This window comes from Dermacentor silvarum, chromosome 2 (assembly GCF_013339745.2).
Source record: "Dermacentor silvarum isolate Dsil-2018 chromosome 2, BIME_Dsil_1.4, whole genome shotgun sequence".
In the NCBI taxonomy this organism is placed as follows: Eukaryota; Metazoa; Arthropoda; class Arachnida; order Ixodida; family Ixodidae; genus Dermacentor; species Dermacentor silvarum.
Window position 1 is genome coordinate 242,905,051 of NC_051155.1, and position 23,359 is coordinate 242,928,409.

General features: G+C 41.2%; 1 long non-coding RNA gene across 1 annotated transcript; it reads right to left on the minus strand.

The window, feature by feature from the left end:
• Positions 1-229: 229 nt before the first annotated feature.
• Positions 230-22,984, minus strand: LOC125943336 (uncharacterized). Its single transcript, XR_007465748.1, has 2 exons — positions 4,674-22,984; positions 230-4,619 (listed from the first exon to the last, which is right to left on the minus strand). It is a non-coding gene; the product is annotated as an uncharacterized LOC125943336 (long non-coding RNA).
• Between the last annotated feature and the right edge of the window lie 375 nt (positions 22,985-23,359).

Below are 23,359 nucleotides of genomic sequence, written 5' to 3' on the forward strand. Positions count from 1 at the left end.
ATGCAGATGAAATGTCATTATGCAAAAAACATCAATTCATGCAGACATTTTTTTCTCACCTTTTAATTGATGTTTCAAACATCAGGTACTCTCAGTTGGATTTAAAATGGAAAAGAAGTAATCAAGAATAACTGCTGCACACCAAGCTGGAATTATGCCAGGCTCCAAGAACATCTAGTTGGGGTTTGTGTCTCTATCCACGAAAATATGAGAATCTCACACACAGAAAGAAAGAGTATAAACAATTTTATTTGTCAAAAAGTGACAGAAAAAAAATATAATTAAGATGAGCATGCTTTCCCTCACACAGCTGTTATAAACTTTGAGCTTGTAAGCTCATCAACTTCATAAACAGAAGACAATGTTAGAGGAGTACAGACATCAAAATTTTGACCGCACTTTTTTCCACATAATCACCGATTATGCACTACAGTACAGAATTTGGCAATGGCAATCTGTAATTAATCAAAAGCATTTTTTTAAACATGCTTTTGTGCTTTTCAAGCTGTAAAATTCTTAAATGAAGAGAACAGTGACATTGCAAACTGGGTGTAGAAATGCCAAAAGGATTGCACAAGGATGGCCACTGTGGCATGCAAGAGATACAAGCATGCATACACCGTACTTAAGAATATAGCAAGAAATATGTAGTGAAATGTTCGCTGGAACTGCATAAACAACACCAGATCTCGCATAACTTTCACATACATGCTGATCACAGCTGGTGATGTCGTGTTTCAGGCATGTCTTCCAGATGCCAGAACCACTTTGTTAAAAAGAAGCTTACTAATAATAAACTGTGACATCTGTCAATGAATACCAAATCTCATTTTGCAATACACGGTAGCTGTAGCATCATTTCAAGCAGAAAAAAGAAAAGCAATAATTTTGATGTCAGTGCTCCTGTAGATGCCCAAAAAGTGCAGTGTAAAAAATCTTTTTCACAGCAACAATGATAAAGAATTATAACATAAAAATATATGTAAGAACTCGTAGGAAGGAATAATAAAGGGACCTGAGACAATTAAATGCCACAATAAACACATCTGAGAGTGTCATTAAAGCCTTACACTTGCAAAAGAAAACTCGTTCATTTCCGCGTTTACAAAGTAAAACCATCAGTTTCTTCAATTCCTACCGGTATTCTAGAACAAGCAACCACGCTTTTCCATCTCAACTGCACTTTGGCATGAAAAGGGATACTACAGCCCTTCACAAGCAATCCATTATTTGCCAAGAAGAAAAATAAAGAAATAAAAAGTAAAACAGCTACACAGCAGTGTCTGCAAGCCAAACAATGAAACATTAAATAATTTACTTGATGCCCTTCAAGGATGATTAACTTCTCATGCCTAGCTTGAGTCATCAGATCAACAGCTAAGTTCAGATCCTACTAGTTAAAAGTGTTGGATATTAAAATAAATGTTTAATGGACAGAAGTCTCAGCTGTTCAAACAAGTGAGCTTCAAGAATGCTAAGATAGCTGTACATTATTCATACAACTGGCTAACAGGTTGTCTGTGTTGATCTGCATGATGGGGATGACAAAATAACCTCCCAAGCAAGCGTGAAGCCAAGGAAATGTCACTAGCGCTTGAGCTCCCACCCCATTTCCTACCTTACACTGAAATGAGGCCGGTGATTCCTTCAATCACTAAGTTCACCATGTCATAAAAACATTCCGAAACCCACTCCTCCCAAGGTACCTAGTTATGTCACTGTTTACTTAGGTCAAAATGCACGTGTTTCACATTTTAGTTGTTACTTAAGAGCTTATTTTTGCAGTCATGTTACGAACAATGAATTATTAGTATTAGCAAGTAATGTTTTAGAAATCTGTGTGTTGCTTTCTTGAAAGTGAAAGGATACTGGCTTGTTATTTTAAGGGACTTGCTAAAGCAGCAGCAGTTATACAATCCAAGGAAGGTAGCTTTCTTAACACCACTGTTTCTTGTCAGTGAAACAGCAGAAACAGCAAAAAATTAAAGCATTTGTGGAAGAAACTGCATTGTGTTTTTGCACAACCATTCCTAAAAAAAAAAAAAGCAGCGCCCTCAGTGAACAATATGAAAAATATCCATACCAATTGTTGACCAGCATTAAAATGCATTATATTGTGTTCCTTAGCTATGGTGACAAGATGCAGCTCAAACATTTGTGCAACACTGATGACTGAATAAACATGTCAATGTCAGTTATAAATGTCAATAAGCATATCCATGATGAAAAATAAAAGACAAGAAAACAAACTGGTGCTGCCCACATCATTAAACACAGTGCAAACCAAGGAGTGAAAAAAGGTGCAAAGTTCTTCTCTCACCTAGTCAAGAGTGTGGTTACAGAAAGCATGTGCAGTGAAGGGACTTTCTATGCACACCTCCCACGAAAAATTAGTGTCAAATGTGACTGCAGTTCACTATTTGAACTCCCCCTTCAGGTCTGTGACAACAAAGCTAGCTGGTACCATGAAAATACCAGTCCCCTATCTGGCACTTCACTGCATGCACAACATTATAGTAAGCCAGAAACATCCATTAGCTGAGGATGGAAAACTAAACAAATTATGCGGCATCTTTTCTTGTGCATACACTTTTACAGCACTGCTTGGCCTATGTAGCAGAAAGGCCAACATGCTGCTAACAGGCTTCCATGCAACTATAGCCTGTCTTGTCTTATAATTCCCTGAACAACAGCACTGATGATGGGCAACACTTGACAACATCTGTAGAAGGCATCAGCACCATACCAAATCAGCTTGCTCATCACAAGGATGTGCAGACATTTGTTTAAACATACAAAGCTGTGCTGCAATGCTAACTGTGATTCTGTGTTTTACCCTTTAAAGGAGTACTGACAGAAATTTGTTCCCCAGTTTCTATTAATTTATTGGATAGCCCTCCACCAAATAATTACGTTACGAAGTCTAAGTTCCCCAAGAGTTCAGCAAATCAATAACTACGTTAACTTTTAATTCTACCATTTCAAAACGCCTGCCAAGAGAGGCATTGCTTCGGACGTGAAAAAGGTTACTATTTTGTCAGCAAAACCTATTGGGCGGTCTTGTGGTAGCAGATACCACATACGGGTACACACACTGTGGCAATGATGGGACAATAGGGGAGAGAGAGTGTCCTCAAGGGCTGCAGAATATAGCGCCAACTTTTCCTTTTCGAAATGAACCACTTAGTATGTGACCAATCGGAGGGGCTAGTTTGGCAGCTTTTGGTGACACAGTCATTGTATGCCCTTCAACTACCACAACCCACCACCTACGCTTTCGGTGAAGTGAGAAGTAACCATTTTCACGCCCAAGGCCACGCTGCGCTTGACGAGCGTTTTGGGCAGGCTGTACAAAGGGTGCCGTGATCATTCACTTGTGGTGCTCTCAAGGAATTGAGGCTTCGCACCATAACTATGGAGTCGACAGCTACCTAAAAAAGCAAGAAAAGGAAGACACCAAATTTTTGCGTCAGTACTCCTTTAAAAATTGACATTAAAGGAACATTAACTTTTAAGCTGTGTTAGTAAATTATGCTTCTGCAATAGTAAGACAGCCAAGCTTATCATGAGAGTATGCTTGGTATGTCATAAAAGGCACAATTAAATGCTCCAGCAACAGATCACCATAATGTCACATATTTGGCAGCTTCGGCTCGAGTCTAGTTGGTAGTTTATGGGTAATGGAAGATCATACTGGCTTTCCAAAGGAGCCAAGCCTCAATGTAGCAAGTTTTAATACCGTATTTTCCGGTTTATAAGTTGCACCTTTGTATAAGACACACCCCCCCCTCAAAACGGCAGTTCTTCCGGAAAAAAACATATATAAGTCACACCGGTGTATAAGACGCACCTGTTCGTTCGGTAAGCGATTTAAAAAAATTATAGTGACGTTTCACTCTATGAACGCGGGTCCCGCGCAAGCGCATGTGTACTATATATTTCCACTCCAGGCACATTTCTGCCGTCGTGGTTGCCGCGATGTTCCGTGTAAAGTCCAAGGGCGATAACATCATCCCCGTGCGCCGTATGCTGTATGTGCGAGTGAAAGCGTCCGACGGTGAGCCAAATCGCGCACAAAGGAGGAAAGCGGGAAGGCAGCGTGGGAGGGAGGGAGGGGGGGGGGCTTGTACTCTGGTAGCAACTGCGTAGTTTGCGCAGCGGCGTGCGCCTTATCTTGAAAGCGATCTGCAGATGCGACGAATTCGAGGTCGGCCAGCCGCCGCTTGCGTTGCTGCTCCATCCTTCTCGCCCGGCGCTCGGGAACTCGATCACGAGAAGAACGTACCTGCCACCTCGATAGCGCACACAGAATTAACCATAGCAATTAAGTCAACCAGCGCTCTTCGCGTGGCCATAGCATCGAATCCGATTTTGACGGCAGTTTTTCCGGAAAAAAAAATGTACGTAAGTCGTTTTATAAGACACACCGATGAATAATTCAGAAAAAAACCGTGTCTTATACACCGGAAAATACAGTAACTATTCCTGCACTAAAACAGTCTACATTAAAGAAAATACCTTGCAGTCCGTAACATCATAGTGACGTACCAGCATTGAAGTTTCTGCACAAAACTCAAGAAAGGGAAGCTTGACCTTCACTTTCTTCACTAGTAATCAACCTCTTCTCTACCAAATTGATGAAAATATATTTTTTAAGGAATACTTTAATCAACCTCCTCTCTACCAAATTGATGAAAATATATTTTTTAAGGAATACTTTAAATATGAATTGGTTTCAGCCCGTTTATTGTTTGCTCTTTAGTGTCCTTTTAAAATATCTAAGGCAAAAAGAGAAACCTCTGCAACACTGTTTGAATGTGGTTAATATAGACAGATTTAATTATGAGATTGTGTAATGAACAAGTAAACCAAATATAACACCTCAACACACAACATAAAACTGGCAACTTTGTTCAAGTGAATGTGCCTTTTTTCTTACAGCTTTCTAAAATCATGCCAGCTGTCATGTTTTAATAACAATGTCGTAAACCACTCATGCACAGCTGTTAAAAGGATGTTCCTGAAAAATCAGGGCTTCTTAAAAAGCAAATAACTTTACAGAAATGCCTATTTCCTTGCATTCACAAGAAATAAATCAGCTATAGCACTCGTTCTCACTCATAGCACACATAGCACAGATAAATAAATTGTTTCCATTTTACTGATGAGCTACAGTCTCTCGCTGTTAAGTATTGTCACTTTGCTTTGGCTCAATCATACCTAACTGCAGTGTATATACTACCTATTATGTGTATATCTAAAGCTACTTCTCAAGGTTTCTTCTTGAAGTTAGTTTGTGCATTGTTGGCCCTCATGGTCTGAAATCCACTACCTATGTTAGCAGAGGGGCTTATGCTTGGCTTGTGGAATCTGATGGCTTACAAGTCGTTGCGAAACCCCATGCATTGTACACAAAACACCTTTATGAAAAGGAATGCAGGGGTGTTTGGCCTGCAATCTGTAGCGGCCACTTATTGTGCCACCACTAAGTGACTGTAAAAAGCTTTATAGATGCTAACGCCAACCACAGGTGGCGCTGTGAGCTTTCTTAACTTGACTGTGAGCCATGGCTTAGCATTTGTAGTACTTCGAGTCGCCTGCTAGCTGCACCATAAGCAGCCACCATGAATCACAGGCCACATGCTCATGCATTCTTTTCCGTGAAGGTGGAGTACATACATATAGAGCGGGCTCCAGATCTCCATTTCCCACTCTGTGTTGTCTTATCTGCATCACTGAGCATGCATGCATTGCTTCAGCACCCGCCAATTTCTGCTGCATGTTGCATGTCATGAAAGGCTCGTCCCCTTCAATAATCACTTCATGAGGCACAGCCTCATGGTGCAGTGTAGTGTTGCTTACTCTACATTTCATAGGCAATTAGCTCATGCTTCTGTGGCATTTTTGAAGCTCATACTATGAACTACTAGACCGAACGAGGGCCACTATCCCCCTAGTGCAATGCGGAGCTACCAGATGCACTGGCATAACCATTGCATAATGCATGCATACGCTGAGAGCAATACACCAGTTGCTCTTAATGCCTGCTGCCATGTGTGTCCTCTCGAGGTTGAACTGATTGAGTAGCTTTCTTAAAGCCTTCAGTTAAAAGGTTTGATACACTAAGGAACTCAGTGTGTGCCTGTTCAAAAGGCAAAGCAGTGGGGAAAACAAATAAAGTGAGTACAGCAAGTTGTACACTTGAAAATGGCTACAGCCAGCTCAGGATTTATAACCAGGAAAAACTCATTAGTACTTCTGAAAGATGTGAGAACTTGCTTATACAGCTTCGCTGTCTTTGATGTATCAGTTGTCAGGTTGGCATACACCAGTGAAGGACTTTTTTTACTATGCCTTATGGTGTGCAAAATGTCTCTCTAGTGATCAGTGATCAGTTGGCCAGCCAAGAAGCACTTAGTTCAGCTTGATGACATCATATGCCTCTGTATGAAATAATGTACTACTTCTAAAATGGGCAAAAAAGAAGTTTGAAAGCTGTCTCTGTCAAAATGTGCATGTCTTTTATAACAAGACTTGGCACACAGCTCTCCAGAAACAGAACAGCAGTATATGAAGTACGGCCCTCAGAAAGTTCCAGAGTGCCATTCCTGTGAATAAGTCTGTCCATAACAGGCAATAAAGCAAGTTTTGAGCGTGCTTCAGTCGATATAGTGATCAGATACATAATGAGCAAGAATGTTCAAGTCATCCTGCAAATAATAATAATAATAATAATAATAATAATAATAATAATAATAATAATAATAATAATAATAATAATAATAATAATAATACATGACTGAAAGTTGCTTCTCACTGATCCAGTTCTAATATGTTGCATTTACAAGGCCTTGATTGCAGTTGATGTTTAAAAGAACACTAAAGGGAAACGCAAAGTGAAGCTGAACCTCAGACACCTAACCCAGAATTATCTCTCTTTGTGTTTATTTTGCAGCAAACGATGATAAATTAACATAAAAAAATTACATTGAGCTTCCCTTCTTTAATTTCACCAACTACACTATTAATGATGTCATTCTGTGTTGTCAGAAACATTCCAGCATTTTTACATATTTGGCTCATGGTATATAGAAAAAAGTCCACAATGATTGCCAAGTAAAGGTACCATTTGTATATTAATGCAATATTCCTTTCTTTATTACCTAATGTTTAGGTGTTGTTGGCCACATTCTGCCACAATTTATGACATCATGGGAACTGGGGAAGAACTTTCGAGGTTGCATCACCACCAATATTTTGCTGTCATGTAAATTTTTGGAATAACAAGCTTTTGTTGAAGCGTACACACTTAGGCTGGCTGGTTCATGACTCGAGCAGAAACAGCACAAAGGAACAGGATGGATGAAAGGAAGAAACAATGGCAATGTGTCTGTCTTTTTCTTCCATGCTGTTTCTTTGCAGTGTTTCTTCTCAAGCCTCCGTCCTAAGGAAACGTCCCTTAAGCTGCTATTTTCAAAGTTAAACCTACCAATTGAGTTCAATGTAACATAATTTTGTTGGTGCTCCATTAATAATATTCCATGACGTAAACAAATTTTCAAAGTTGCACATGGTGTAAATTGTGTCACACACAAAGTTCTATTGCACTTTAAAGCCTTTCCAAGCCTCTTTTCGTAACAGGTGTAGCCTCAGAACCAGACTTGTGCATGAATTAATAGAGAGCACTTCTTGTTGCATGTCATTTGCACACTAAAAAATAACAGCAATTAGAAGTCAACATGGGCAGGATACGAAAATGAATAGGAAATGATAAAGCAAATAAATTATCAACCACACCACAATTGTCAGCTGCAATGTGGCTGATCCAAAAACAAATTATTTCAGTCTGCAATTGAGTACAAACAGTTATCGTGCAACAGTGTATTGCTGAAAAGCCCTCATCTCGAAAAACACATTGCATCTATAATTAAAACATACTGAGCAAAATGCTGAGTATGCAAACGTACTGAACCTTTGTCGAACCTTGAACAAGAGTCAAAAATGAGGTAATTTGAGCCTTTGTAATTGCTTGGTTGTCTACATGAGAACTTAAAAACCACTTTCGTCTTTCCAGTTTGCAGAAGCAGGCCAAAATAAATGCATAAGACAAAACTAGCACATCACATCAGGTTCTTCAATAATTCCTGCACCGGGGCCATGGCATGTAAGCAGACCCCTTACATGAGAACAAATTCAAGACAAAAGCTACTCGGGCAAATGCTCACCCTTTAAAAAACATCAACATTTGACAGGGCAGAACAACCAATGCTCACTGTTTCTAAACTGGATGCAAGCCCGTACCATAAGAAAGCTATTTTTTTCAAACTGATTCACATATTTTTGAAATCTCGTCTGACAAAAATTGGTGGATAGTGGTGTACAAATAGCAAGAATATTGCACATGAACCCAGCATGTTTTGCTATTTGAACCATATTCAAATGTTTAATATCATATTGAGTACTTCTGAATAGTTGCTTTTTAGTGAATATACCGAATAATAGTACTGAATATATACTGTTCCAAGCTGCGCGTTGGACTGGTGTAACAGATGGCAGTCTGTTTGGGTGCTTCAAGTAGCCACCAACTATGACAGGAAAACTAAGCCAAACCTAAGCTAATCCAACTTAAAACAAGCAAAACAAATTTTACTCAACCTAACATGACTCAACCTAGACAAACTTCCCAAAATATTTAATGTCTCCAAAAATGAATTTCTAAGTGATATTTCTGTCCAGTGAGCTTTTCATCCGAGTTATATTTGGCGAAACTTTGTCTGGTGAACTTTTGTATGATGAGCTTTTCGCTGGTGAGCTTTAGTTTGGTCACCTACAAGGACACCCCGACCTCATCACAGAAAGAAAAAGACAATCACAGCAGAGCAATACAATTGCTCCATTTGCAAGCATGTTCACATTTTTAGGGGTTCAGTGCATATTTGAGAACTGCCCATCTGGAACAATCTCTTTCAGGGGCACCGCTTGCAGATGACATGGAGTGCGCACCACCATAACATGCACTGTGTGTTCAGCACTGAGGAAATTATCCCCAACAATGACTGTTCAAGACTACAGCTACTGCACATTTCGAATGTCTCAAGATGAGTGTGTTCTGTTAATATAGCACTAATTCTCTGATGATACTAGAATCTGCAAACATGCTATAAATAGTGAAAAGGCTACAAAGAAGAAAATGACAGGTGCGAGTGCAAATGTCAAGAGCATTCAGTGACTGTGATAGAAGAGGTCAAATATTTTATTTATTTCTTTTTTGTGGCATTCATGTCACACCTTATCCCTTAAAGAAGTTCGTTGAAGCTAGTGCCGAAACTGCTTTGCCATTGCCATGCCATTGCTTTGTATGATGAATCTGGTGAGCAACTACTGATAGACGATGGAATCTTAATCCCAGGCATATTTACAAGAAGCACTCGGGCAACCCACTGACACTCCCTTAGTAGCAGATCGTGTATTCTCCCTCATGAGGCTTTTGGGCTTTTGACTGTATTGACCCTTTATCTATGTGAATCCTTGGGGACAGCACGGAAAAAATATGACAAGATTAGGCAACACGAGTGCAGACTAAAAGCAGATTAGCAATAACCCAGAAAGTTGTTAGTTTGCACTCATGTTGTCAACTCTTGCCTCATCTTTTCACGCTGTCCTTAAGCATTCACGTAGAAATGCACCAACAAGCTTAATTAAGAAGAACTTCTTGCTGGGCGAGTTGGTGCATAGCTGTATCGGGAAGCGTTGCACATACATACGGACAAACACAGGAAAAAAGAGACGTAAACGAATAGAGCGCAAGTGTCTGTCCGTGTGTATGCGCACACGGAAAGCTTAATTAAAAACCCTTCTAACCCTTTACAATATGCTGATGACCATATGACGCTGCAAGTATTGATAACATCATTTTCAAATTAAACAGAAAAGAGTAATTCTAACGCTGTTTCAAGCACTGAAAACAAACTAATAAGAAATCCAAGCTCTATCCACCATTAGGTATCTAAATGTACCTGAAGGGTATGTTTTCCTAGCTAACACTGAGGTTATACTGTTACAGGCATCATTACCTCATGGCATAAGTATCTTTTCCCCCTTTTAATCTTAAAATTGCAGCTTTGATCATTAGCTTTTGCTGCAATAAAGTGTTCTATCGCTATGCCATTTGGGAGCTTGTGTCCTCCATTTCCAAAATTGGTTGACCTTCAACACCCCCAATCAATAAAACAGTGCTGCACAATATTTCTAAAAACCATAAGGCTTTCTCACATTACCAAAACGATGCTGCCTGAAAGTATGATGCGTGGCAGCACAATTTGGCATCTTTCTCCCACTGTTTAATGCTGCCCAAAAACCGCCTTTGAGCTTATCTACACATGCCATCCACATTAAGTACAATGTTTGTACTTGCAAGTGACACTGCTAAACAAAAAGCTTCCTGCGCATGCTGTGCCTGCTTTATTTTTGCATTAAGAGCATGTTAACTGAGATAACTTCCACTGTTGACTGACCCTGTAATGGTTCTTACAGTTATAAGCAGCAGTGGATGTTAGGAAAGACACCCTTCTTTAATATTGTTTACTTCACATTCAGTCCTTAGAGAGAACAAAGATGAAACGCCAGAACCAGAACAAAAACCATTTCACCAGCCACTTGACGAGGGCTTGACAACGCCACAATTCACCAATTGACTAATGTAGGGGCACAGCAATTGTTCTCGCATCTAAAACAACATCTTCAGTTCTGAACATTTGACTGCTGTGATGTAATGTCATCATCTTGCATTCTGTGCAACGCATTAGAGGGCTCCAATAAGTTACCATTGCTAAAATTTTAGTAAATGTAAAATTAAACCTCAGCAACAAGTATTTGGCCATAATAATATAAAGCTGTGATTGCTGGGAGTTGAACCTAGAATGTCCTGCATTTGACAGACAGAGCACGCCCCCTCAGACAAGGAACCAATAGAAGGTCAAAAGAGGTAGGGAACTGCCAAGTAAATTTCAAAGTGAGTGAGCACAAAAGGCAGGCAAGCAATGCCATCAAATGCAAGCAGAGCAAACAAACTGGGGCCTCAGCTGGGAGGTAGCTTTGCTTTGGTGTAGCTAAAGCGTCCTACACGACGTGTGTGAGGTGACCCATGGGAGATGCGCAGATGGGTGGTCAGATCACTAGGCCACGCGAATTCCTTGAAGCAAAGGTGGCAGGCATGCTTGACACGAAATGGCTGGTGCATCTCCATGTGTCGGTTGAGGCTGCCACGTGTTGAAAACGCCCTGTTGCAGGTTCGGCAAAAGGGACCCGCCTTCCTGCAAAGCAGCACTGTAACTTCAGCAACCAACATATCTCTAGACCGTACTAGTTTTACAGTTTGCTACCATGTAGCTGCTCACTGCAACACCATAAGATTAACAAACACATCTTGTCTGAAGAAGCACAATATGTTAAGTAAAGCATGGCTATGCAAATTTGCTTATTCATAGATGGCCAATTTTAGGGTGTACTATGTCAACATTAACCCTTTGCATACTGCAGTAACTGACAAGACTTGTACTGAATATCGCAGAAACTTTTGAGACATGCAGCGTGCAGACGACCATGTTTCTAGTGCAAGTGCTCAAGCAGCCATAAATAAAAAGAAAAACTGCACATAATGACACTAATGTTCACAAGTGCAGCTATCTAGTGCCAAAAACTGCAGCTTGAAGCAAGCTGGCACATGTACTTATCATCGGTTCACAGTGCAAAGTGAGCTTCCTCATGATGACTATACTAATCGGCAGTAGAGAAAGGGTTAAACAGTAACACAACCAGCTCAAGTGTATTAAGGTACACAAAAGAAAATTTCCCGCCTCCTTGCAATAGGTGCCCTGTGAAAAGTGAGCATAAAACTCTTGCAAATACGTCCGTAAAACAAGGCCTGTTAGAAAAGTATACAACCTTATTTATTTTAGAGAGAACAGGGATGGGACTGCCCAAAGTCATTTTGGAGCAATTTTTGGAGCAGACTAAATTTGATTTTGGAGCAATGTGGACCAGACAAAATTCCATTTTGAAGCAGTTTGAAGCAGGCCAATCTCACTTTTTGGTAGAATATGGCAGCGCACTTCGAAACCACAAAGAAACACAGAATAAACCAACAACGCGAAGTGCGTAGTAGAAGCGCACTTTGTAGCTATAGCATACTAAAATATAGAAGAATGGGTCAAGCAGGGGCACGGCACATGCTTTCCTGTAAAGCCGAAAACATCAGTGGTACCTATGATCGAACTATATTTTCCCGCACCGAGGCTCATGATGATAGCGGCAAGTATTCTCAAATTATGCCGTCCAAATGAAGCGGTAACATAATTTCTGGGTCACCATATGTCACCACGGACCCAGAGCTGCAATCAACCCTGGGCTGGTATACCGTAAAGCTATTCCAATTTGTTTTTATTGCGATAGCAATTACATGGACACTGCAGGTACATTTCTGTCATCGCCGTGATGTTCCGCATAAAGTCCAGGGGCAATAACCGCGTCAGCGCGCACCGTATGCTGTATGTGCAAGTGAAAGTGTGCGAGGGTGAGCCGACGATGGCGGCTCAATCTCACATGCGCAAGGGAGGAAATGCACCGGGGGGAGGGGAGGGGGCGTTCTATCGCAATCGATACTTCGCCTTTCGGGTTTTTTATTACAAATTTTTATCACAAATCCACCATTAGCCCTTCATGATAGGTCAAAGTGGCTCAGGCCTCGCCCATGTTGGCATAAGAACAGATTGGAATAGTTTTACATTATACCAGCCCAGGGGACAGAGTAGCCCGCCCACTGAACCGGCCGCAGTGCGCACCTCCCCAATATCTTGCTTGCTGGCAGCGCCCAGCCCACTCTACCGGATTCTAGTACACACTAAATACAGCCACCCTGGCCGTTCCTACAGCAGTGAAAACAGCCGGGAGTGACCGTGTGCGCACTGACCACTTGCCGGAAGCACCGAAAAGTCTGGTGTTTTAAGCGTGAAAATTACGAAAAAATGTGCAGGAAACGCCACCACGCGGTGTGCGGAATGTGAAGGGCTGCACTCTTTTTTGTAGGACGAATACGCTTGCTGTTCACAGCCGGAGTGCACATGCCGAAGCCGTTCTGCCGCAGCAAGCCGCAATTTGGGACACTTTTCTGTGTTTGGCGCAGTCTGGCGCAGGAATTTGCACTTGTATCAAAATGGTGCAATTGGCACAAGAGTCCCACCCATGAGAGAACTGCAGGGTGCAGTTTGGCCACACTGTGCGATGTGGGAGGATGGCCACGGTGTCTTAAGCAGCAGTGGAACAGCTGAAACAGCTTTTGGAGCAATTTTTGGAGCAGAAAATCTTGATTATGGAGCTGAATATTCTGAATTTAGAGCATGTTAACAGTAGAAGAAAGTAAATGTTTGGAGCTACAGATCTTAAATTTCAAGAAGCTTATTTGGATCAGAACACTCCAAATCTAGAACAGCTGAATGATGTAAGTGATTTCCTTTTTGCATTAATTCCTGCTGTCACAGATCCGACATAGGAGGGCACAAGATGCTTCTCTGTCCTGCTTGCTAGTGTTTTAGCTGATGGACAGTGAAGTCCTGTTAATTCTAGCTCCTTTAGTTTGAATAGCATTTTGGGTCTCGTCATGGAGCCAGACATTTAAATTGAGAAAAACGCTCGGTATCCAAACATATATAAGCATGAGATGATTATTTCAAGCAAGATTCATGTTTCTGCCTACCAGTTATCGTGGAAGTATAATTCCCGAACACAAACTGCAATTTTGTGGTCCAAAGCTACGGCACATTCTTAGTTTTCTTGCCATGCTGTTTTGGAATACTGAACAGGAGATGGGCAGGAAGGAGTGCGATGTCCTGTTCCTTGTTTTGTGTTCCAAAACAGCGCAATAAGAAAACATGCACAACCAACCATCTTAAGTCGAAGCACCTTTAGCTACGGTGCAAGCAGTTGCATTTTCTTTTTTTCTATGCTAGCAGGCTTTTTGGCACAGCTCCAGTGTATGACAGAGAAATTGTCGCGTACCGCCTATTGGCGGTGACCACATGACACTGGCCACACCGGTAGACAGCATACCCGCATCTGCATTCTCATTCGCTCCAGGCATTCTTTCAATAATTCAACCCATGATTAGTCTAAAAATTCTTTGTAGCCGACGTGATCTTGACTTTAGTAATGATTGTGGCTGACACAGAGCACTTCGGCATTCACACCATGAATGACTGGCTGCTCTGAATCTCTTTATCAGCATCACCGATGCGTGCGTTATTAACCGCAGTCAACATAGTCATTTGTTGTACATTATCGAACAATAAGGTTTCCAGTAAGAGTTCTTTTATGCGCTATCATTCTCAATCCACCACAAACATGTTCATGCACTTCGCTCCTTTTCATTTGCAGTTTGGGAGCACCCATCTAAATACGTAGGAACCGAGAAATCGCTTTTCTTGGCAATCACAGCACCAAATTTGATGACGTCCATAACATTTTTAAAAAAATTGTTAAAATCTAGTGACTGTTAAAAGCAGTCTTATTAATTAGGTTGCCGATGTTCTTTTAAAAAATTGTTGAAATAGCAATACTTCAAATAACGAAACCATCAAGTTTACAGATCTGTAACTCAGCAATTCAAAATAGTATCACTATTCTGTAAGCTGTACCTAATAACAAATCGAAAATGGAGAAAATTGATATATCATTTACCGCTTTGAAATATACTATTATTTGTGAGTAGAACTTTTGCAAAACACTCGTAAATGTTGAAACAATTTTATGTAAGCTGCAAAATTTATATAACAAATTTGTTTGGCTTTAGATGCATTTAACAGATGCAGTTCATACAGCTGCCGATATCTGTTTCTGGTGCAGTGTTACGATTTGTAAACACTGTGCTTTTATATTTTGAAACATGCCGATTTTTGTTTATTTTTGTCAATATGCCATGCCTTAAATCAAAATTTTGTTTAATACAATCACTAAAATTGAACTTTCTCTCTTAAATTCACCAAATTTCATCCCAATTGGTCCAGGAGTTGTCTCATAAAAACATTTAAGTGTTTTACATGTGCATTTCAATTGGTGGCATCAGAGTTGGCCTCGAGCTAAAACTTCCTCTTTAATCTTTATGGCTATGGCTTAACAACACTGACATCGCTGTCACTGCATTGCCGAAAACTTTGCTGTGAGGCCTTTACTAGCATGCCTTAAAGGGAAGCTGAAGTGGTTTTGAAATTGTAATAGTTGTGGTGTTTTGGGAAGCTGTCACAGTAATATCCAACATTTGAAATTATTTTCTCAATAGTGTGCGTCATTGCGTGGCAACCACCAATCAAATTTTCATCTTAGCTCCACCACTTTCCCGTGGCGAGGGCAGCGTAGGAGGACAGCGGGAAAGGAGAACCACCAGAAGTGGCATCATCATGGAGGTGACATGAGCCTTCTGCCCAGCTCCCCGTTTTGGAAGCAGCCGGTTGCGCATATTTCTCAGGCTTTCTGCACTTATCTTTGGCAGAAAAAAAAAGTGTGCTTAATAAGCATGCATATTCTGCGGTAATCGAACCCTTTTCCTGGCTAAGCAAGGTTATGATGAGAGCATTTTGTGTAGTGTTCCGATTTACGATTCCTGGTAGTCGCAGCAGTATGCTTCTTAGCTTAACAACAATTCGAATAGTTATTTCGCTGCTGCGGTGAAGCTCCGTTCACAATGGCATGCCGCGCTCTGGAATGGGAGCTTACAGCGAGTTTTGGAAAAAAAAAAAATCGTCAACCCTTCCACTCTGTGAACCAGCAAAGCAGAAACGTGCGGCCCCGGTGTTAATCACTGGGTTAATCCTGAGAGTTCCTTCAAAGTATTTCTCAATTATGAGGTTACACACACATTTGGCTGTGATGGAGAGAACGATGTCACTGACGGTATGCCCGCAATCCGCCATTGTTGCTTGCATTCAATGTTTCGAGTTTACTCGGCGGCGTGGTTAGCAGCATTCGCCTGCCATTGCCGCTTGTGATACTTTGAAATTAAATTGCTTCAAAATTAAATCTGTCTGTTATGTAAGGCAATGAATGGCTAATGCAATGAATAAGGAAATGAATGGAATAAGGCAATAATAACTCACTGCAAGCTCACTTTTTTTTAAGTGCTTCAGCTTCCCTTTAAGCACATTTAACGCAGTTGTAATGCAGTAACTCATCCATTGCAGTGTAGCTTTGTATTAAAGGGACTCCCGCTATTACAACCATTTTATGGTTTCCTTGGTGCTAGTACCCAGAGCAGCGGGCAAGAACAAATTATTATTCTACAAACACGGTAACCTTCATACAACATGGCCGTGTCAAGTGATTTTAAACTGAATGTCCTTAGACGACTTGTGCACTACGACTTGTGCACTGCTACGGTGTTCCTTGCAAGCGACACGCACAACCCATTTGAAGATTTCGTATTTACATTTTAAATGTACTCACACCACCGTAAATGAAATAACCATAAAAAATAAAATCAACAAACAGAATGCGTATACCCAGTTGCCATGTGAAAAGTCATCTAAAAAAACTAAGGCATCCACTGACGGTGGGCGACCAAGTCGGCCAAGTGTGTTTGGTCTACCGGCTCTGACGTCTTACGGGATAAGTATGAAGATATGCAATAAGTTATGTGATGTATCGGACTGCAAGCCTTTGACAAAAAATGAACACGGGTTCATGGGCATGCTAATACAGTCACGCATTTATCGCACACGAATACAGCAGAATGCAGCAGGCTGAAATGGTGTGATACTCGATGACTGCAGTGAATCTCGCTATCCTGAGGATGACAACAAAACAATTTATTTACGTAACTGCCACTCCCCTCTACAACTAGCCTGAGCATGAACCCTTCATGGTCTCGCTCAATGTTTTGGAGCAGCTTGGCACAGCAAGCCACAAAAGTAGCATTTTGGTGCAATTGGCGCAGCTGTACCACCACTGCTGTAGCCTGCCCTGCTGGTGGCGTGTCCTTTAGTTGCGTGTGCTGTTGTGTAGAAGCAGTTGCTTTGAGTGCTGTCGTCTCGTCTTGGCACAATTATGAGTGAGCGAAAATGACTGAGCAAATATAACAAAGGTACTGCATAAATTTATGTGCAATGCTAGGCGGTAGCCATGCAGTAGCCATGCAGAAGCAATTCAGAGTATCCAAAGAGCGTTTGTAGATGACGGTACAGTCGTGACGAAGATTAAAATGGGATACAACCGCTTCAAGAAAGGCCAAACAGCTGTGGAGAGTGAGCCGTGCTTTGGGAGGCCCTTAAGAAGTCATAATGATGCGATTCTCTATGAAGGGTGATAAGGAGGGATCGTCTGCTTACTTTCGGAGAAGTGGTTCAGTCGGGGGTAGCAATAAATCCATTCTTGGGCAGCACACATGAAAACGAGACATGTGAAAGAATACAGGACAAGCGCTGGTCTAACACCTGAAAGTTTTTATTGTAAGACAAAGATTATATAGACAGTGATTATGAAAATGTGAATGACATGTATAAGTTCATCACATATTCCTGAGCAGTCAATAAATGCAATCTCTTTGGTTGATGGGGAAACTGACGGCTGACATATACACATGTTCTTGTTCTTGACTATATTATATGCCTCAGCAATTTCACGTGTGTGCTGATCGTGGTGTTCATGATGATCGAGGTATCCTCAAAAGAATGCGCAATTACAACAATGGCTTGCAAGATGCGACGACACTACTCCATTAGAAATTGGCATGCTCGCGTAGCCTGATACTTACACTACGGCCAGTCTGTCCGATATAGACGCTACCACACGTGCAAGAAATCCTATACGCCACTCCAAAGGAACAATCAGTGTACTTACTAACACGCTTAACAGAGCAAACATTATCACTCACTCCTGTGCCAATCTTGCACGCCTATCAATTGCAGCGCATAGACCACCAACTTTCTTGCCACGGAAAAAAACGTCAACACCATAATGCCTGGCAATTTTCTTTGACCTGTGCAAAATCGAGTGCACATAAGGAATTACAGCAACTCTTCTGCACTCACTCTGTGACACAAAAAGCTGATTAGCTGAGGACGTTTTACTCTTCAGCTTCTCAAATCAAACGAAGAGATCAAACGAAGAGATCGCATTCATTGATTGCTTGTGAATATGTGTGATTTTTTACATTTTATCCACATAACTTTCATAATCACCGTCTATATAATCTTTTTCTTCCAATAAGAACTTTCAGTTGTTAGACCAGAGCTTGTTCTGTATTCTTTCTCGTGTTTCGTTTTCGTGTGCGCTGCCCAAGAATGAGTAGGTTGCAACTGGACCACTTTGGTGCCTAATCCTTCTGTAGCAACAAAGATGCTATGAATGCCTTGTTAAAGACAATTTGAGTAAGCAGCGGGTTACAGCAAAATTTTGACAAACATTTTGAAAGAAATTCAAAGACCTGGCAACTGCACCAGACAGCGCCCCTGTTTGTGCAGCTCAAATGATTCCGTCTTCTTCGGCACAGTATTTTAGTGGTTTGCCAAGCCCCCTCGTCTCTTCACATAAGCCCGCGTAACTTTTGCCTGTTCCGAAATATCGAAAGGCACCTGAAGGTAACACACTTTTGAACCCAAGAAGACATCAAGTGAAACACGACAGCTGCCCTAGCAGCACTGCCCGAGGAGGGGTTCCAGGGCTGTTTCGAGAAGTGGAAAGAGCGTGGGACTTAGTGAGTGGAAGCAGGAGGAAACTACATTGAAGGGGATTAGGACGACGAAACACCAGGTAACGCTTCTATTTTTCTGGGAGCATGGTCGGAAACTTTTCAAACAGGCTTTGTATAGGAATATCTTCTTGCAATATTCCTTGCAACATGCTGAACAGCTGTGGTACAAGCAACTTTGACAAACCAAACACAATTTCGTTGGGGCCAAAAGTGAACAGCTTAAAGATGACAGAATAATAAACAGTGACAATCCAAATTTCATTATAACCAAATGAAGTCTATTATGAATGAAAAGTAAGTGAGGGGTAGACAGCATTTGAGAATAACCCAATGTTAGCTGTTTGATCACAACAGCCAAGTAAACAAAAACTATGAAAAACGCAGCTACCATGAAAAATGCAGCTAGTTCTGTCGCTTACAGAGGCCATATTTGCAATGCAGTATATGCAGATACTGTCAGAAAAATAAAAAAAACCATTGTGTGGTATATCAATTTTAGTTGCTGTTATACGCTGGACCTCTTGGGCCTGCTATGGTGTTACAACCAAGCCCAAATTATGAATCGGCTAGTGTAACTACAAGATCAAAAGCACTGGCATGTGCAGTAGAGGTCACAATGAAAGCAAAACTTCAGTACTGACTGTCCCTAGTGCCAGCAGACACCATCAAATTGTGTTGATATGAATAATTGTTATCACAACTCATCAAAGCAAGGCTGTCATTTCGTTGTTAACAATGGTACATTATTTCGCAAGTCCAAGGTTACTGGCAACATTGTTCACAGTAACAAGAACAGCACAGTGCGACAACACTGAGTCAATGCACATTCTTTTCCCAAATTAGTATTTCTGAGGCATTCAGGAGCGTATCTGTTTACACGAATGGAGCATATGCAGTGTGCTTTCTCTACGGTGCAGCGATACATTCTGTCCTCACTCTGACAGTCAAAAAGTTCTGCGTCATGCGATGTTCTTGTTTTCGTCATTTGCTTGTCACAAATGCTCCAAGCACATGCAATGTGTATAGATTTTGCTAAAGGATAACTACAGAACAAAATTACTTTTCTAAATCATGGAAAGGATACTTTCAATAGCGCTAAGATGCAGAAATAAAAAATTTATTTAGATTATGAACTTCATTACATTGGGGCTTCTTATATCAACATTGAACAGTTTTCGATTAGTCGCAGTCAGTAGCTTCATGGCTACGAAGTTGCACTGCTAAGCACAAGGTGATGGGTTCAACCCCGGCTGTGGCATCCGTATTTCGATGGAGGCAAAATGCAAGAAATGCTCTTGTACTTTACGTGCTTGTTAAAGAACCCTAGGCAGCCAAATTAATCTGGAGTCCTCCACTACGCCTCATAATCAGATTGTGGTTTTGGGATGTAAAACCTCAGAATTTCATTTTAATATATTTAATTAAGCTGTATTCACTTGGCTGTTACACTTTCAGGGGGAGATTTCATCTTAGATATGAGCAGGAGCTGATTTATATTCTATTGCCTATTTTCAGAGTTAATTATTGAAAAGTCTAACATAAGATGCTCTTAAAGAGTACTGACACACATTTTTGGGGGCTATGTTTATTTCGTTTAATCAGTAGGTAATGACGCAGTAATCATGGCAAAAAAACTTGTTTGCTCCAATGTGCGATGATTGCTTAGTCATATGCTCGTATGTTACGACTGGTCGCAGTTTCGATTTCGAAGAGCAATTCGTGCCCCGTGATGTAAGAGGCATATTTGTAAACAGCTATGATCACGTGAGCACGCGGACCTGCACTCCTGTCTAATCTGCTAGTTTGGTGGGAAACCTGCGCTTAGCTACATCATCGTAATGCATAATTGGGCAGAATTCCACTATGCAATACGTGATTCGAGCAGTAAAGAGCTTTAGTGTGTCTGTAAACTTCTTACCATTTGCAGTTTACTGGGTAACCAGAGAGGTATACCAGAGAACAACACTGCTAGCAACATCTGCTAATACCGTGTCTAACCAGAGAGCTCGCAAAACTAATACTGCAAGTTACATATTCTACCTAACTGCTGGTGTAAGCATTGGTAGCAACTTAATCGTTAACATATCATACTTTTCTGATAATTTCCTTCGACAATAACATTGACACATAAAAAAAATTCACCGATGGTAATGCTCCCTAATGCAAAATTTGAGTGCAGCTCTATACTTATTTTCATTTTGCGATATATTGGCTGGCACGAAACATCTGTCTCATGCGGAACGTTGCAAACGGAGCGAAGTGTGGCGTGACTGACTCGCTAATCTGGAGATCGTGAGAGCTAGCGCATGGGTGATGTGTGGGCGCGATTCACAGCAGCCACCGCTGACAGACCTACCAGACAACGCGTGCTACTCTGGTGCCATCTCGTAGCCATCGTTGCCGCACTACGCCTTTCCTCTCACCCTTTCGCCATACCCTCCTCCTCCTCTGCTTTCCGCCTCATGGTTCCACTGCACCCTCCTTTCCGCTTTCCTCCTCACATCTTTCCATCACCTGCTGCGCTACAGGTTCGCTTTCACCTTTCGATGTGCTCGTTCGCTAAGTTATGCCGACATTTGCCGCAGAAACGGGCACCTAAGAGCTGCACTCTAAAAAGACTTTTGAATGCATTGTAGTAAAACAATTCGTCCCAGAATGTCACCACCTGTTTTGCTACTGCAGGCCGTGGCACCGGTAACATGGAAATTCGTAAATGGTAAGAAGTTTGCACGTACACTTCGTGTGCAGTCAGTGCAAGACACCCAATGCAAACAGTGCTGAAACGTCTTCCGAACGGCAAGACAAGCCAATGACGTCGCATGTCACCGAAATCAATTGCCAAAACTCGTGACATAACATTGTTTACAAATAGGACCTATGCTGACGACTACATTGATAGATTTGGGCTGCCGAGCACAAGGTCACGCAATCGAATCCTGGCCACAGCGACTGCATTTCGATGGGGGCGAAATGCGAAAACACCCATGTACTTAGATTTAAGTGCACGTTAAAGAACACCAGGTGGTCCAAATTTCCGGAGTCCCTCACTACGGCGTGCCTCATAATCAGATCCTGGTTTTGGCACGTAAAACCCCATCATTTTAAACATCGATAGATGCTGCACTTTCTAATTTGTTGCTTGCATGAACTTGAAAATTAAACTAAATGTGTTCTAATCTGCATTTGCTATTGATACTTTACAGATGATACCTATGAGCTCGCATAAATGAAATCTGCCAGTTATTTCAAGTTGGAATTTTCGTTTCAGTACCCCTTAAGTAACAGTAAATTAATAGCAAAAAGAAAAAAAGAAAAAAGTGCGTCATAAGGAATTACCATTGGTGCCTCATTTTCAAAAAGATACTGCCAGGTTTCAAATATCTGCATACAATGTCATAAGTTCCTTCATCTATTCTGACAGCAAGTTTATGGGAGGCCTAATATCAAAACATTTCTGCATTAAAATGAATAAACCGTGCAGCGGAAGAAATGAACATTTGTGCAAAATTGCAAGGAGAATAACTGCAAGATTAAAATTATTGGCAAAATACATTTAAAAACCTTGTGCCTTAAAATCTGAATATTAACTAGGAGTGTGCGAATAGTTATTTTTGACACCGAACAGAACACAAATAGAATAGTGCCAGAAGCGAAACGAATCGAGTAACGAATACTTTTCTAATAATTTTCAAATGATGAACAGCCATTATCAATCACCATTAATATAAAACGATATTCACATCCTAGTATATTCACAATGCTTTCAAAGTTCCATCATTGCATTGCAAATAGTGAAGCAGTTTATTAAAAGCACAAATAACACATTATGAACAAATAAGCAGTTCGTTTGCAAACTCTGGACGCTTCAGTGAGTGAGAATGATAGTGGGTTAAGCAGAAAAGTGTGGCTTTCTGAGCAGCTTACAGTGTGCTCCACTAGATAACTTCTCATTTTTATGTTTACTATAGCTGCCAGGATAAAACTTATCACTTTTGCTACAATTTTTTGTTCGACTGCCCTCAGTTGGCGGTTTAAAACGCTCAAAAACTATTCCAAAAATGTTCATAGTTACAAATAGTCACTATTTGACTCAAAGACCAAATTTAATTTGCCAATACTCGATTCAGTGATCAAAAGTTTCAAATGTTTACACATCCCTAATATAAAACAAAAAAGATGTCGCAGTTTCACCGAAAAGGCGAAGCATCAATTGCGATAGCAAATTTGTAGAGAGCTATACGGAGTAATGATAGTAGCTTTCTCAGCTGTATAAACTTGGACATGCAGCAGCACCGGCAACACGCAGAACTGTTGTCGACGCCGTCGGCGTTTTGCCCGCGTTCGCACAAAATGCGTGCGGCATTGGTGACTGTTGCAGGAGCCTCTGATATAAATAGGCACTTGGTGCCGCAGCTAAACGTCCCCTCCCTTCCCTCCCCCCCTCCCCCCCCCCCCCGGCCTTTCGTGCGTCAGAAGAAGGCGCGTTTGCACTACATATATGGTGATTGTAAAGAAGGAAAGAGACGCCTACTTCTGCAGCCCTTAAAGGAGCACGGCACAGAACGCGCGTTTGTTCTCCGCCGTGCATTCACTCCCCGTGAAAGCGCGCGTCCCTCGCGCCCTTTC